We start from the raw sequence: 15,425 nt of genomic DNA, 5'->3' as shown, positions 1-15,425 counted from the left end.
AACTTTATAAAATTAAGAATTCAATAAGACTTTATAGAATTTGCAAAGCAAAATCCGAACAAATTATAAAATATTTTTACTTTGACTAATTTTTAAGATCATCGTCACAAGTGAATGATGATGATATCTCAAGCATTATATTTATATGAATGACAAAAAATTTAATATCTTAAATTTGGGGTGTGTTTTAAACACAATAAAAAAAAATTTAATATTAGAATGATGAGGAGAACGTGTGTTCATTTATCTTTAAAATTACTTAATTCCTTTTGAAGTTTCAACTATAATCGCTAAATATTATTGTAGTAGACATTTTCACGGTTCAATTTAAAAATTCTTTTCTATATAAATGCACACACTAATAACATAAATTAGCTTGTGTATGTGTGTATACGTGAATATTCAAATATTACATAAGAAACAAGAAGATTTCGCCATTTATAATATTTTATCAGCACGCTTCATGGATATTATTTGACACACAAAAAAAACTCTTAGTTTTTTTCTTCCTTTCTAAATCTTGACAGAAAACTGCCAGAATTATTAATTATAAAATAGAATTTTGATAAAAAAAAAATATTCTGATGGAAGCTTTTAAGTAATCCTGACAAGTCAATAATATAAATTTCAAAAGAAACGTCTTAAATATGGTCACTTTTATGTAATTCAAAATTTAAATTAAGAAATCAATATTAATGATTTTTTTTATAATAAATTGCCATAATTATTAGGATTTAATTTATTACAAAAAAAAAACATTAAATCAATAAAATGACCACAAATAAGTCAAATAGTTTCAAGGTCAAAAATTTTAATTCAAATTTAGCGATTTTTTCCAAAACAAAATTTGAATTGTGCGCGAAATTTTTAATGTGGTTCAAATACGACGAAAAATTGCTTCATTTTTCATATTAAAAATTAGTTTACATCTTATTAAAAATGAGTAATACTTCTGAAAATGTTCTGTGGGAATCTATTAGACTTTGTGTATACTTCATTATAACTATAGTTCTCATTACTTTAGAGTTTACTGTGCTATTTAGAATATAAAACCCTGAATCACCAAAGTTTTTTTTTCGTGCTCTACTCCGTTTGGGAGCATAGGCTTCCACAAAGCTTCTCCAACGAACTCTGTTAGGGGCCATTCTTTTTACTTCTGCCCATGTCATGTTAGCCATGGCGATTTCTTTCTTTATTGTTCTTTGCCACGTATTCTTTGGCCATCCCACACTTCTTCTACCCAGCGAATTCCACTCCAATACCTGTCTTGCGATGGTTTCAGGCGGGGGTAGCAATGTATAGTTTACCATCCCCATTTTTTCTTCTTTAAAACCCTTGCGATTGGTTCTTGTTGAGTTAAAGCCCAGAGGTCTGTGTTGCTGATTCGTCTGGGCCAGAATGCACGGCAGATGATCCTTAGGCTCCTATTTATGAAGACCTGCATTTTATTTGTGTATTCATTTTTCACTAGTTATGTTTCGGCCATACAACAGGACCGGCTTCACACATGTGTTGAATATTCTTAGTTTTGTATTCCTGGATAAGTGTGAGGATTTCCATATGGTCCATAATCTGCCGAATGCCGCCTTAGCAGGTTTTAGTCTATTTTCAACGTCTTCTTTAATCCCTCCGGTTGTTGATATTATACTGCCAAGGTAGTTGTATTGTTCAACATCTTGTATAGCGGCTGTATAGTTTATAACGAAGGGGATAGTGTTTGCTACTTTAATTCGGAGTGATTTGATTTTTCTCATATTGATTTTCAGACCAAGCGCTGCTGCCTTTATATGCAGCTCGTACAATCCTGCTTGCATATCGGAATGTGTGTGAGACAGCAGAGTGATGTCATCTGCGTATTCGAAATCCTGCAGGCAGCTCGTTAAAGTCCATTGTATGCCCCTTGGAGTGGATGTTGACTTCCGCATTATTTCGTCTAGGGACGCGCCAAAGTTATTAACATTTAATACTAAAGGTTAATTCATTGGTTCATCGCTTTTAATTTGGGCTATTTCATGTATAATTAGTTTTTCCATTGCGGGGCCAGATCTGCAAATAAAAAGACGCACCCAAAAACACCATAACAGAGCGTTATTTTATTGAAATTTATAATGTAAATCTAAGATATTCTTGTACTATAAGATAAGGATATGTGTGCTATGTTTTAAGAGATGAAGGATAATGAAAGAGAGCTGGAGCGATTTTGCCTCTACAGTACCCTTATGGTCTTTTAATCCAGCTGCTACCACGCTCACTATCAATAATTTTTATATATTTTAAAGGTTAACAGTTATATTTTAACAATATACATTAATTACAAAGTAAATAAGGCCCAATTGAACTGTACTTTTTAAAATCAATGTCTCATTTTTAATATGTGCTTATATTTTTAACATTCGCTGCATTTTATATACATTTCAATGTATTCATTTTGTTTATAGTATGAACAAGAATATTTCCAAATTAACTTTCTTCAAATAAAGAAATCAGAAAGTTTTTTGATTAAGCTGCAATCTAAACTAAAACAAAATCTTCTCACTTAATATTGTTTTAAGGAAATAAATGGAATTCTGCAATATTTTTTGTTTTAAGTTTCTATATGATTTTATTTTTCTCTTCTCTATGCAAACCTCTTTTTACTATATTCTTTGTTAAAAAGTAAATATTTTTGCTTTTAGCGAAAACTGACGCCACATCAAGTAGAAAATCGTGACAAATATGACCTAATGACTTACCATTGTAATGTACGTTAAATTAAAACACTTAAGGGAATTTTGTTGCTTTTGTTTTATGTTTTCTTTTTAATAAAATGATAGTAAAATTGCATATTGTACCAGTACAAATATATGTGCACACTTATTAAAGCAAAGACCTGAGATATTCAACTTTATATAACATAAAACATACATTCTACGTAGTTGGTTATATTGGCAATAATTTCTCGTTTTCGTTTTCTATTCTTGAAGAAAAAAAACTTTTAATTTCCTAATTACAATACAGCAATACATGTAATTTGAGTTAATTAAAATTTTTTAAAATTGTTCAAGAAATATGCATATTGTATGAAATTTTAATTATTTAATGAGATTTTTTATTTTTTGTTTTTTGAAAAATTTGAAATATTGCATAATTTTCAAGAATAATTTGTATGTAATTTAATTATGTAAGTTTAATTGACAGAAGATTGAAAGTTTAAATGGCGTTTCTAAAAGAAGTTGGTAATTGTATGCGAAATATTTCAAAATTTGTTTAATTTTATATGTATGGCGGCGCTTCAGTTTTACTGATAGCATTAGAGTTGACAGCCCAGACGTCTAAGAAAAAAGTAAAACTGTGCTTCTTTTACTAACATGGTCTTTCAAAACAGCAAGTTGCTAAAAGTAGAAACGGCTATAAAACCCAAAATTTGTAAAAGTACTCTAACAAAAAAACAATAATAGAAGAATAAAATAAAGAAATTCAAATAAAATTTTTTTTTTTTTCAGTTTTCCCGAAATAAGGCTGACGACTACAAATGAGATCTGAGGAGCGTAAGTAATTGCCTGAAGTAAGTGGCTTATAAAGGACCCACATAAACATAATACCTTTAAATTAATTATTAATTAAGAATTTTCCGAATTTTTAATTCCTTGTATAACCATCCGCAGCTAACGAAGTGAATTCTAGACGTGCATTTCAAACCAGTTTTCCGAGCACAATTATAAAAACAATTTATAGTTAAATTTTGATTATAATAACCCTACAGTGTTAACACAGTGACACATAGCGCCAGGCTGTTTAAAACACATCTCGTCTAAACCAATGTGGTACCCATATATTTTCTAACAAAAAATGATTGTTCGATGCATATCAGTGATTCAAGTCAAAAAATGGTGCAACGCTAGCTAATTGAACCTAACGTAATTCTCATTTTTTAAGAGAGATTTGTTCCCGCAATGCCACTAGGATGTAAATCGTTCATTTAAAAATATGTAGTTCATTTAAGAATGCGAGAATTTTCCTTTTCTAACCTAGCAATGCCACTAGGATGTAAATCGTTCATTTAAAAATATGTAGTTCATTTAAGAATGCGAGAATTTTCCTTTTCTAACCTAGCAATAAGACAACGTCTATAAGTTACAGGAATCAAAATCCGATTTTTAAAGTAAATTTGGATAGTTTGGAAGCAGTTTTTAAATGAGAATTCATTGATGAAAATTCAACCATTGTTTTGTTATGTTTCAATGTATAGATAGTTTAAAAAAATTTCACTTACACAATTACATGTTACTAAATCAAGCGATCATAACTTTCATTATGAAAACCTTATGGTGTATGCATAATTATGATGCATCCTCTTAAGCAAAAATTAACAGTTAAAATTCTTAAAGTATACAGATATGTGTAGAAAACAGTTTGAAATTTGAAATGACATAAATGTTAAAAAATCATAAATATTATTTAATCTATATGTAAACGTATTCTTCAAATATTTATAATATAAACATAATTATAACACAAAAGGTTTTACAATAAGACTGAGTAAGTTTGTTGTTGAAAGAAGAAGTTAAAATGAGTTGAGGTAGTGGAAAACCTAAAAAAAATTAAGTTTATATCCAAGTGAGAAACTAAATTAAGTCTAAAGCAATATTTATGTGTCTTATCGAAAACTAGTAGATAACTTCGACATTTCCAGATAATTAAATCACGAAACTTTTCACACGATCACTTTTAAGTAATCAACAAGTTTTGTAAATGACATGTCTTGCCTTTTTTCTAAAACGACGTATTTGTTACGTTAGCTGATAAGGGTTTTAACTTCCTTTATTTTCAAAGGATGAAAGGTCACGCTGCAGAATGAGCAATACCAAATGGCAATCTGGTCACTAATGAAGTTTTTGTGAATTCATTTCTCCAATCAAACAATTTTATTAATACAGAAATGGTGCCGTATATAGATTGTTTATATAAAAGTACTTTACCATTACCGAGCGGTTATTTTGATGAAATAATAAAAACAGTTGTAAATGATAGCAAGGCTTGTCACTTAAAGTATGACCACATTAATAGTTTGAAATTCGAACATTCCTATTGAACAACTTATTGCATGTTACTTATATACACATATATAAACACCGATACATTACGTTGAAATGGTGACACAATGTCTCCCATCGAAAATATTTTAAAAGTTTGTACATATATGAATACTAAAAAATCAAATAAATAAAAAATAAAATCCTGAGAAAATTTTCCAAAATAAAAAAAAAAAAAACAAAATTTATTTTTTTCTAACTCTAGTTCGGTTAACTGTTATAAAAGATTTACCGCATTATATTCATATTATGAGAAAAATATATAGGCAAATAAATGTAGATATACATACATACATACATGCATTATTTTTATACCCTGCACTTCGTGAAGGGTATATTAACTTTGGTATGGAGTTTGTAACTACTTGAAGGAGTCATCTGCGGTATGGACATATATATATATTCTTGCTCAGCGTAAAATTCTGAGTCGATTTAGACATGTCCGTCTGTCCGTCCGTCCGTCCGTCCGTCCGTCCGTCCGTCCGTCCGTCCGTCCGTCCGTCCGATCGCACGATAACTCAAAAACGAATAATGCAATCGACACCAAACTTTCACAAGTTTTTTCTTTTGTGCCAAGGACGAGCCCTATTGTTATTGGACTAATTCGGACAACGGGTTCGGGTAGCTGCCATACAACTCAAAGAGTTTATTTTAAATATTTCAAAAACTAATAAAGGTATAAATATAAAATTTTGTATACATGTGTCCAATTATATTCTACACATGCTGTAAAAATTATAATGGGATAGTTGCACTGGTTCGGGTGGCTGCCATACAACTTCAACAGCAAATTTTTTATATTCGGCAAAATAATAAAGTCAGATTCATGAAACTTGGCAGTCATGTGTCCAATTATAGGTCAAATATATTTCTGAAGTTTTAGAGGAATCGCTTGACAGGTTCGGGTACCTGCCATACAACTCCAGAAGCTAATTTTAAATATTTGGAAAAATAATAAAGTCAGATTCATGAAACTTGGCAATCATGTGTCCAATTATGGCTCAAATACATTTCTGAAGTTTTGGTGGAATTGCTCGACAGGTTCGAGTAGCTCCCATACAAGTCTAAAAGCTTATTTTAAATATTTGGAAAAATAATAAAGTCAAATTCATTAGACTTGGCTGTCGTGTGTCCAATTATAGGTCCGACATATTTCTAAGGTTTTGGTGCGATTGCTTGACAGGTTCGAGTAGCTCCCATGCAAGTCTAAAAGCTTATTCTTAATATTTGGAAAAATAATAAAGTCAGATTCATGAAACTTGGCAGTTGTGTGTCCAATTATAGATCAGATATTTTTGTGAAGTTTTGATGGAATTGCTTGACAGGTTCAGGTACTTGCCATAAAACTCCAAAAGCTTATTTTACATATTTGGAAAAATAATAAAGTCAGATTCATGAAACTTGGCAGTTGTATGTTGAGTTATAGGTCACATATATTTCTGAAGTTTTGGTGGAATTGTTTAACAGGTTCGAGTAGATCCCATACAAGTCTAAAAGCTTATTCTTAATATTTGGAAAAATAATAAAGTCAGATTCATGAAACTTGGCAGTTGTTTGTCCGATTATAGATCAGATATATTTGTGAAGGTTTGGTGGAACTGCTTGGCAGGGTCAGGTACTTACCATACAACTCCAAAAGCTAATTTTAAATATTAGGAAAAATTATAAGGTCAGATTCATGAAACTTGGCAGTCGTATGTCCGTGAAGTTTCTATAGAATGATTTTAGAGGTTCAAGTAATTGCTACACAATAACGAAAGGTGCAGGGTATAATTCAATCGGTTTATACCGACTGAAACGTTTTTACTTGTTTTTGTTTACTTTGACATCTCTCTCTTTATTTCACTTAACTTTCCTCTCACTTATATTTTTCTATTCTATTGTTAATATTGTCATTGTTATTGTTGCCGTTGTTGTCACTTTATTTACTTTATTTGATTTCGTTAGAATCACCCTCACACTAAATTATTTCCTAATAACTAATAAATGTATAACAAAACTTCATATACAATAAATTTAAAGGTATTTTCACCTATAATAACTGCATAATTTAATGTTAAGTAAACAAAATACTTAAAAAATATTAAATAGAGAAAACGTGCTGCATCAAAATATACAAAAAATGAAAATTATGTATGATGTCTGTGTCTTGTTTCAACATTTTTATTAACAAAAACTCAAACAAAAATAATATTATACTCGTAAATAATTTCAAATAAGAAATTTACAATGGGAACTATTCTTAGAACGGATTTCAAATTAGACATTTTAATGACAACATTTATTTATTTAATAAAAATACAGCAAAGAAAAAGAAAAATTTTAAAATTATTTAACAAGAATTTCTAGCAATGTTTAGAATTATTCATTAAAAATTGTTTGGTTATTATTATTGAAATCGATTGAAAAATGAATTTATTGCATTTTATATGGTTTCGACGGATATGCTAACACAAAAACAAAAAATGGGACAGCAAATAGCGGATATGTAAAGCAAATAATGAGTCTGTTGTGCCATCCACGTTGTATGCAGATATCTTATTTCTTTTGATTTGTATTCAAAACACGGTAAAGAGCTCTCTTTTAGATTTTTAGCATGAAAAGTAAACTTATTAAAATTTGTTTTTTTTTTTTGTTATTTTTATGAATCAACCTTTCAAGTTCAAAATAAGGTAATGTTATCTTTAATAAAGATCGTCCCCGAAACGCTATAATATATGTACGTATTGCGAAAGAAAATTAATTCTAATCAACAAAGGGAAAGTTCTTGAAGAAACTTGTACATTTTTAAAAACAAGAAAATTAACTTTCACAAGTGATGTTATATTCAGATAAACAGTTTTGTTGGCTTTGAAAGAAGTTAATTCGAGAGGAGGGGAAGCACGTATTGGAGAATATTAAATGCACGTTTCGGAGACTTTTTAAGTGAAACTCAACAAAACCAGTAACTATTTATTTTATTAATCTACTTTTTAAAAACTTATAACTCAAGTTCGTTTCTCAAAAGTAGTCTTAACCCAGATTTCGTTTTGATTTTTAATTAACTGAAACATATTCTTAATTATAACGCAGTAACATGTTCATATGTATATGCAAATGTCCTGTTTTATTGAAAGGCGTAATATTCACGTGCATAAAAATAATATAATTTTATAAGAATGAAAACAGAATCAATCGCATTCATGGTTCTGTTATTGTCCATTTTAGATTGTAAATGGCAATATCAGGGAGGTAATGTACTTCGATACTCGATATCCCCAATATTTATCTCATCAATCAATTCGAGTATTAACATTTTGGCGAAACTTCCTGTGAATGAAAGTTTCACACTCCAAAAGAAGGTGTGTCGAAATCTCCCTTTCTTCTGCAGAGAATCTACAAATGCCATTACAAGAGCCAACCTAGTCAACTCAGAAGATTCGTGAAGATTCTATTATCTTACCTGGACATACCCATAAATCTTCTGTGAAGCTTCTTGTCGCAGTAGTCCCGAAACTCCTTGGATTCAAAAAAAAAATTTACAAATGTGCTGAAAAGAATGAACATTTATATTAGTCATCAATCAAAGTAAATAATAAATTTTTAAAAAACACTTTTTGCATAAATAATATTCAAGAATTCTTTTAAACGTGGTGATTAAAAACTTAAGTACCTATCACAAAATTACCATATTAGAAATTTTATTTTCATTTTTTTAAATAGATCATTTGCATATTATTAAGAGTCTGCTGCTGACTACATCAATCAATAGTGTGCTAATTACATAATTTTTCTTTTCAGTGACGTAACTGTTTAGTTCATAAGCAAAACGGAAATGTCAAAAATTCAAAGAAGAAAATGCAAAGTTACATAATAATTCAAAAGTATTTAAAAAAACAAACTTAACTATACCGAAGAAACTATTAAAAATTGTGAAAACTGTATATTGAATATTTGATGAAGATTAAGAAAATTTTCGAGGGCTTTTTGTGTTCACATTTTGTTTTTAAATTACCAGCACTTACTTTATTATGAATTTACTAATACAACATTATGGTTGTGAAATTAATAAGAAATGTGTTTATTACCATAATAATTTTAACTTAATGGAAATTTCTTCATGAAACTGCAGAACAGATGGATGACGTAATCAAAGGAACGAGTTAAAGGCAGAAAAATTAATTAAAAAATTTTTCTCCTCGAACTGGACTCGGACCAGTGACCTACCGCTTTCTAGGCGGACGCTCTACCAACTGAGCAACAGAGGCATAAAGAAATTGCCGACAAAATGTTCTCTACATTGTTTCATATTGTAATCCACATTTAGTACTCATGTATTTGCTTACATTGACTCTTCTAATTTGAATTTAACAGGATATTGATAATTCAATTTTTGGAGTATATCAATTCCAACCGGTTTTAATCGATAATGCCTTTTAAAGATTTGTATTACAGCAACATTTATTCCATATTTTTGATTTTGGGAGTCGATACACACACTGTAGTGCGGTAGAATTGAAAATTTTTTGAGTGAAATTATTTTCCATTATAGCCATTATGCTTTTGAATCGACCTATTAAAGATGAGTCGATTAAATTGTAGTCGACTTCTATGATTGACCCACAGTTATCACAATACTCCTTTCTTTGGCCAAACCAATTTTTATTACACATTTTCCATATTCAAAGGTTATTGTAATCAATCAATTTTTCATTTAGTTTTTTGTTTCTCTCCCAATTGACAATATTTTGAATAAATTTTTTAAAATATTTAATCACATATGTAGCTATTTTTGAAAATTTAATATTTTTAAGGAAAAACATATTGTGTTATGTAAAATTAACAATATTTAAAAGTGTAAAGAAGAAAGGCTAAGCTGCGCGATTAAAATTTTAATAAAAAAAATAACAAATTTTCAAGAGATTAAAATTTGATCTTCCTGGATCAATTTAATACTTTATTATTTCGTAAAACTTAATTCACAGTATTTTATCAGATTTATTGTAGAACTTCTGCTTTTAAAAAATAACCAATGACTTTTTATTTAACACCATCAAATTTGCATATTATCGCTTTCTTTCTTTATTTTTTTTTTTTTTTTGCACAAAACACTCGAAAAAATCAAAAGCACAACAAAAAAACATAGTGTTGAACATTGTTTACAAAAATTATTGAAGCATGTTCGCATATCATTGACACTTTATCATACAAAAATTTTTTTTTGTTTTATTGTTCTTTTTATTTTCTATTTGTATTATTGTTAGCTTTCAAGTTGCCGCTAATTCAGAACATATAAAATTTGACTTTGAATATGAAAACAATAGAAAATTTTTATCTATTTGTACAAGATACACCAAAAAAACAAAGACTAAAGCATCTTACCATATGAAAATATATTATGGAATATAGATAGGAGTTACGATTGTGTTACAAAAAAAGTTATCTAATCCTGAAAAGTACAGTCAATACACTTTAAAAAAATTTGTTATTACAATAATTGTGTGCTTGTTTTAAGAAGAAAAACATTCATAGAAATATCTACATGGTATATATGCACCTATATAAAAAGACCACCAAGATTGGTCGTTGTGGTAGCTGAAAAATAAATTAAATTCTGTTCGACTATTGGAGTAATTTGAAAATTGGACAGATATTTGTACATATCAGAAATTGAAATAATGATAGTTAACTGAGGAAAATAGTAACTATTAAAGGCGTATAACACTTTTAACCCTTGCCGAATACCGTAGCCTAATGAATTTAAGAAGAATACCCCAGGGTTGTTCAGGAGAATAATATTATTCATGTTTTTATCGACACGTATCGCTGTAAAATTTTTGTACAGAAAATTTTAATGACAATTGCAAATGCTCTATATGCATATGGCACTGTTAAAGAACGGTGATAGAATAAATCCAAACCAACAAAAAAAGTAATTAAGAATAGTTTTTTTTTTCGTACTCCATTTCGAACTTTGTTTAAAGTTAGTTCAATCATACTGATTCCGCCACTCTACATAGAAGTTTTGTAAGTTTGTTACTAGTTTTTTAGTGCAACAAAATTTCCTTGCAGAAAGCCTTTCATTGGTGAAAGTTGCTGAAGAAAATGAGGTGGATTAAATACCATAGTTTGCATAGTTTTCAATCTCCGTCGAATTTAGTATTGAGAGTGGCCCATACAGACTAGGACAATGTGTCCTTCCATTACTAAAACTATGTGAAATTTGGATTTAAGAGTTGTCTAAATGATATCTTCCTAAATAAATAACTTAGTACTCGATTAATTACGTTATTTTCAGTTGTTTTGTTTCAGATTTCAGCTCCTGCCGTATAAAAGAATTTTTGTATTTTTAAATTAACAAGATCAACTAAACTGCTAACAACTTTACTATTTTTGCAAAATTTAAGTAATTTTGTGTATTTTTAAATTCACTAACAATACGACAGTATGAAAAAGGTACATAATATCTTTATTGTTTTATTTCATATTTGATTTAAGAAATAAAAAAGAATAGCAAAAACAAGAATTGTGAAAATAACATAATATTTTCTTTTTTAGTTTTACCAAATAAAACAATATGAAAGCAAAGGTTAATATAAAAGCAAATTATTTACAAACAGGGTGCACTTTATTTTTGATAGAATTTAAATAAAAAATTTTACTAATTGCAATTCGTTATTAATTTTTTCAAAAATTTCACTTCAGCCCTTATTAGTTTAAAAGTTACTAGAAAATATTTTATTTGCTTAAAATCTTGGCAGCAATACGTACCTTACATAAAATCTTTCAAATAAGATGAATTTGACTTAAATTGAAAACATTTTTGATTTAAATTAATTGGCTGGTTAACGAGACCGGTGAAGCAGGTCCACTACATCCCAAATAACGTAAATGTACCGTTTCGGGGTAGTGGTAACTCATTGTCATTGAGTGTATGGCTATTACAGGTGGTTTACCTAAACCATCCTGTTCTCTTGAGAAATCCATCTACATCCCTGATGCTCATCTTCGATATCTCGTCCAGCCCCATCACATTTGCTCTGTCACAAGTGACCAGTCTGTTCTCTGCGACACGTTGCGTTTTTCTAACCCTATTTTCAATTAATTTTAATAATATTTTAATATTTAATTTTCTTGCTGTTTATTCAAAATGTACCCTGTATTTTGATTTTCCTCCCATAAAATGAAAAATAAATAAAAGAGCAAAGAGAGCAAAAGTAAAATTTAACAATGAATTGCCCTAGAGGTGTGAAAATAAAAGTTTTTTTTTAATTTTTTTTATTTAAATTTAATAAACGTTCTCACAAAATTTGAATTGAATTGTATAAGTTGCTTGTCCTATGTATCATGTACATTACATGTGTATAATCCAGAAAAAGTAAAATTTGTCTCCATAAGAAAATTTTATAGTAAAGTCAAACTCATATAACGTACAAACTTCCGTAAGGCGAAATTCTCCTTAACATGAACTGCTTCGTTACATTTTTTATAATTAACAGAATTTTCGCGTATTTTGACCCCTTAACGCAAAACTCTCCCTAACATGAGCAATTATCACCCATCATTTCCATAGCAATTACTTCTCTTATACGAAATTAACAAATAGAAATTCTTTTTAAGCCGAAATTGTTGTCAAATTTAAACAATTTTATTGTAAACAACTTCGTTAATAAAAACGTCCTCAAGTTCTGCGAATGTATACTATACCATACTAATACTATACCTTAATACTATACCTTACGGCGATTCTCTTTCACAAGATCACAGCAGTTACGGGGGTTCGACTGTATCTGAATATTAAATCCATTTATGAGCGAAAGAGTTAGCTTGCTAGAAAATTTTGTTTAAATTAATAATTAAAATATTAAATACTCAGTGGCCTTGTAGGTCTCTAGAGTAGGATTCAAAGTAAATCATTTTACTTAAATATACTATTAATATTTCCAACTGTACTATTTATATATTTAATGTTCAAAAAAAATGTTTTTAACATGTTATTGCAAATAACTTTCAAATGTTTACCTACATTACTAAAAAATTAAAAATGAAAGATTTACAAGTGCGACCTAAATATGTAAATGTACTTATACAATATTGTAATTTTAAACAAACCAAATTCAATATTACTAAATATTCTTGCAGTAGTTGTATAGTAAGTTATGAAAAATTGTTAAGGAGTTGCACTAACACGAAATGTCATTTGCGATCAAGGATTCTTTATTTTTTTTGCTTTGTTTTTTTTTTGTCATTTCAACCTCATGTTGCCATCATTTTTTAATTTTTAAGAATTATAAATAAAAATTTTTTTTTAATGTTTTTTTAAAATTTTAATCAGAACATTCTGTCAAATTACATCTTGTTACTTGAATTGTATATATGAACTATTAAATTTGTACAATTAAACATTTTTAGTATTTTATAATCATAAAATTTTTAGACATGATTTATTAAACATGTTATCGTTGTATATTTTATTTATTACCGTTGTAAATTAGCAATGTTACTGTAAATTTAAATTATATACAAATCAAATGAGTTTAGCTTTGCAAAGTGGATTTAATTCAGAAATACTACAATTTACAGAGGCAGCCCATATACGAAAATACTATAACATTTTCTGTTTCGTTTGTAACACAAAGAAATAGTAGTCTGAAAAAAAATATAAATACGAGTATTTCTGATAAATGCCTGCATCAATAATAACATGGAGAATAAGTTGGGTTTACGATGTCTTAGGTAAAATTTTTAACAAATTCGTCGAATTATTATTTGTTAAAATATAATAATTCGTCGAATTATTGCCTCTCACTCTCGATTTCTCCGTAATTGTTTTAGGTACGATAAAAAAATTAACACGTAGTAAAAGACCATAAAATATTAAGAAAGTACAGATAATATGAAAGTGTATGAGAGAAAAATATAAGAACATAATTACAAAAGAAAGCGCAGAAAGTTTAAAATTTACTATCATCTTGTCAGTTAACCAAATCTTATGTAAAACACAAATTGCTGGCAAAACTTGTAGATTGTAGATTTGTAGAGCGGGGGAATGCGTGGCATGCCCTACAACACACACTCGAGACCCACCCTCCTGATGAACTCAAGCAGCTTGTGAGGCCCGGAGAACTGCAACTCCGCCTTCGTGAGAGCTAAGCCTTCCTTCTCCTATGAGCGAGAGCATCGAATTCCCCCAGAAGGTGCAATGAGGTCTCCCCATACCCCCCACAGAATCTGCAAGTGTTCTCACTTTCCAGGCCCAGCCGACCCTAAGTCTACTGTGACCCGACAAGACCCCGGTGAGAATTCTCACTTGCTTCTTGCCTATCCCTATAATTTTCTTAATTCGCCACTGGTCGTTATCATCCCCCAGGAGCGCCTTGGCTTGCCGCAGTCCCGAAAGGCTTTTCCAGCGCTCTCACCGCCTCCTCTGTGATTCCTTCGTTACTTCCCAACAAAGTGTATGTGGTCCGATTCCATAGAATGGCATAACTTTAATTTTAAAGACTTATAGTACCAAAACGAACCAAAAATATATAAAATCATTTTATTCAACGAAACCATCGAATTCGGCTATCTTGTCAAGCTTCTTTTAATTTTTATTCAAATCCTAAAAATATGCAAATTTTTTGTATAACGTAATACGAGTATGCAATTTTTGAATATGTCCATATGTACATATATAATATAATTTTAGTGTTTTAGAGAACAATTCAAGTATAGAAAATAGTTTTTAAAAGCAAATTTTTTTTCATGAATTTAAGACAAATATATATGCCATGTGTAAAACAGCGCAATTCACTTACCTACCTGCTCTGAATTTATTCATAACACAGAAAGAAAATCATCATTAAAATTACTTTTATAATAGTAAAAAAAAATTATAATTTTTCTTTTTAAATTTATGCAAAATTTTTTTAAATTAAGAAAATTTGTATTTTGATTTTTTCTGCTCTTATATAGGAAATTAAAAATTTTTTTTCCTTACTTAACAATTTAACGAAATTAAGCGACATTAAATTTACATAAAATCGATTTCATTATAATTAGATAATTTAGCCTTTGTATAATAATGTAAAAATATTAAAGTAAAATAAAAACGAAAAGAAGAAAAATTTCTCTTTAAAAAAGCATAATTTTTAATGGCAACATTTAAATTTTAGAATATCATCTAAAATGAATGCATAACTTAAACAAAATTTGCAAAGATTGTAATATTTTTCTTTCCAACTCTTCAACAATGAACAAACAAAAAAATAAATTTCTGGAATTGTAGACAATTGAAGAAATTCAGGGTTTCTCAGAAAGTGACAATCATAATTTTGACTGATCCAAACAAGAAAATGACCAGATATGAACACGATTTGTGTCGTCTGT

This window comes from Condylostylus longicornis, unplaced genomic scaffold (genome assembly GCF_029603195.1).
Source record: "Condylostylus longicornis isolate FDR11 unplaced genomic scaffold, ASM2960319v2 ptg000148l, whole genome shotgun sequence".
NCBI lineage: Eukaryota > Metazoa > Arthropoda > Insecta > Diptera > Dolichopodidae > Condylostylus > Condylostylus longicornis.
Note: the sequence above shows the minus strand (reverse complement) of the source record.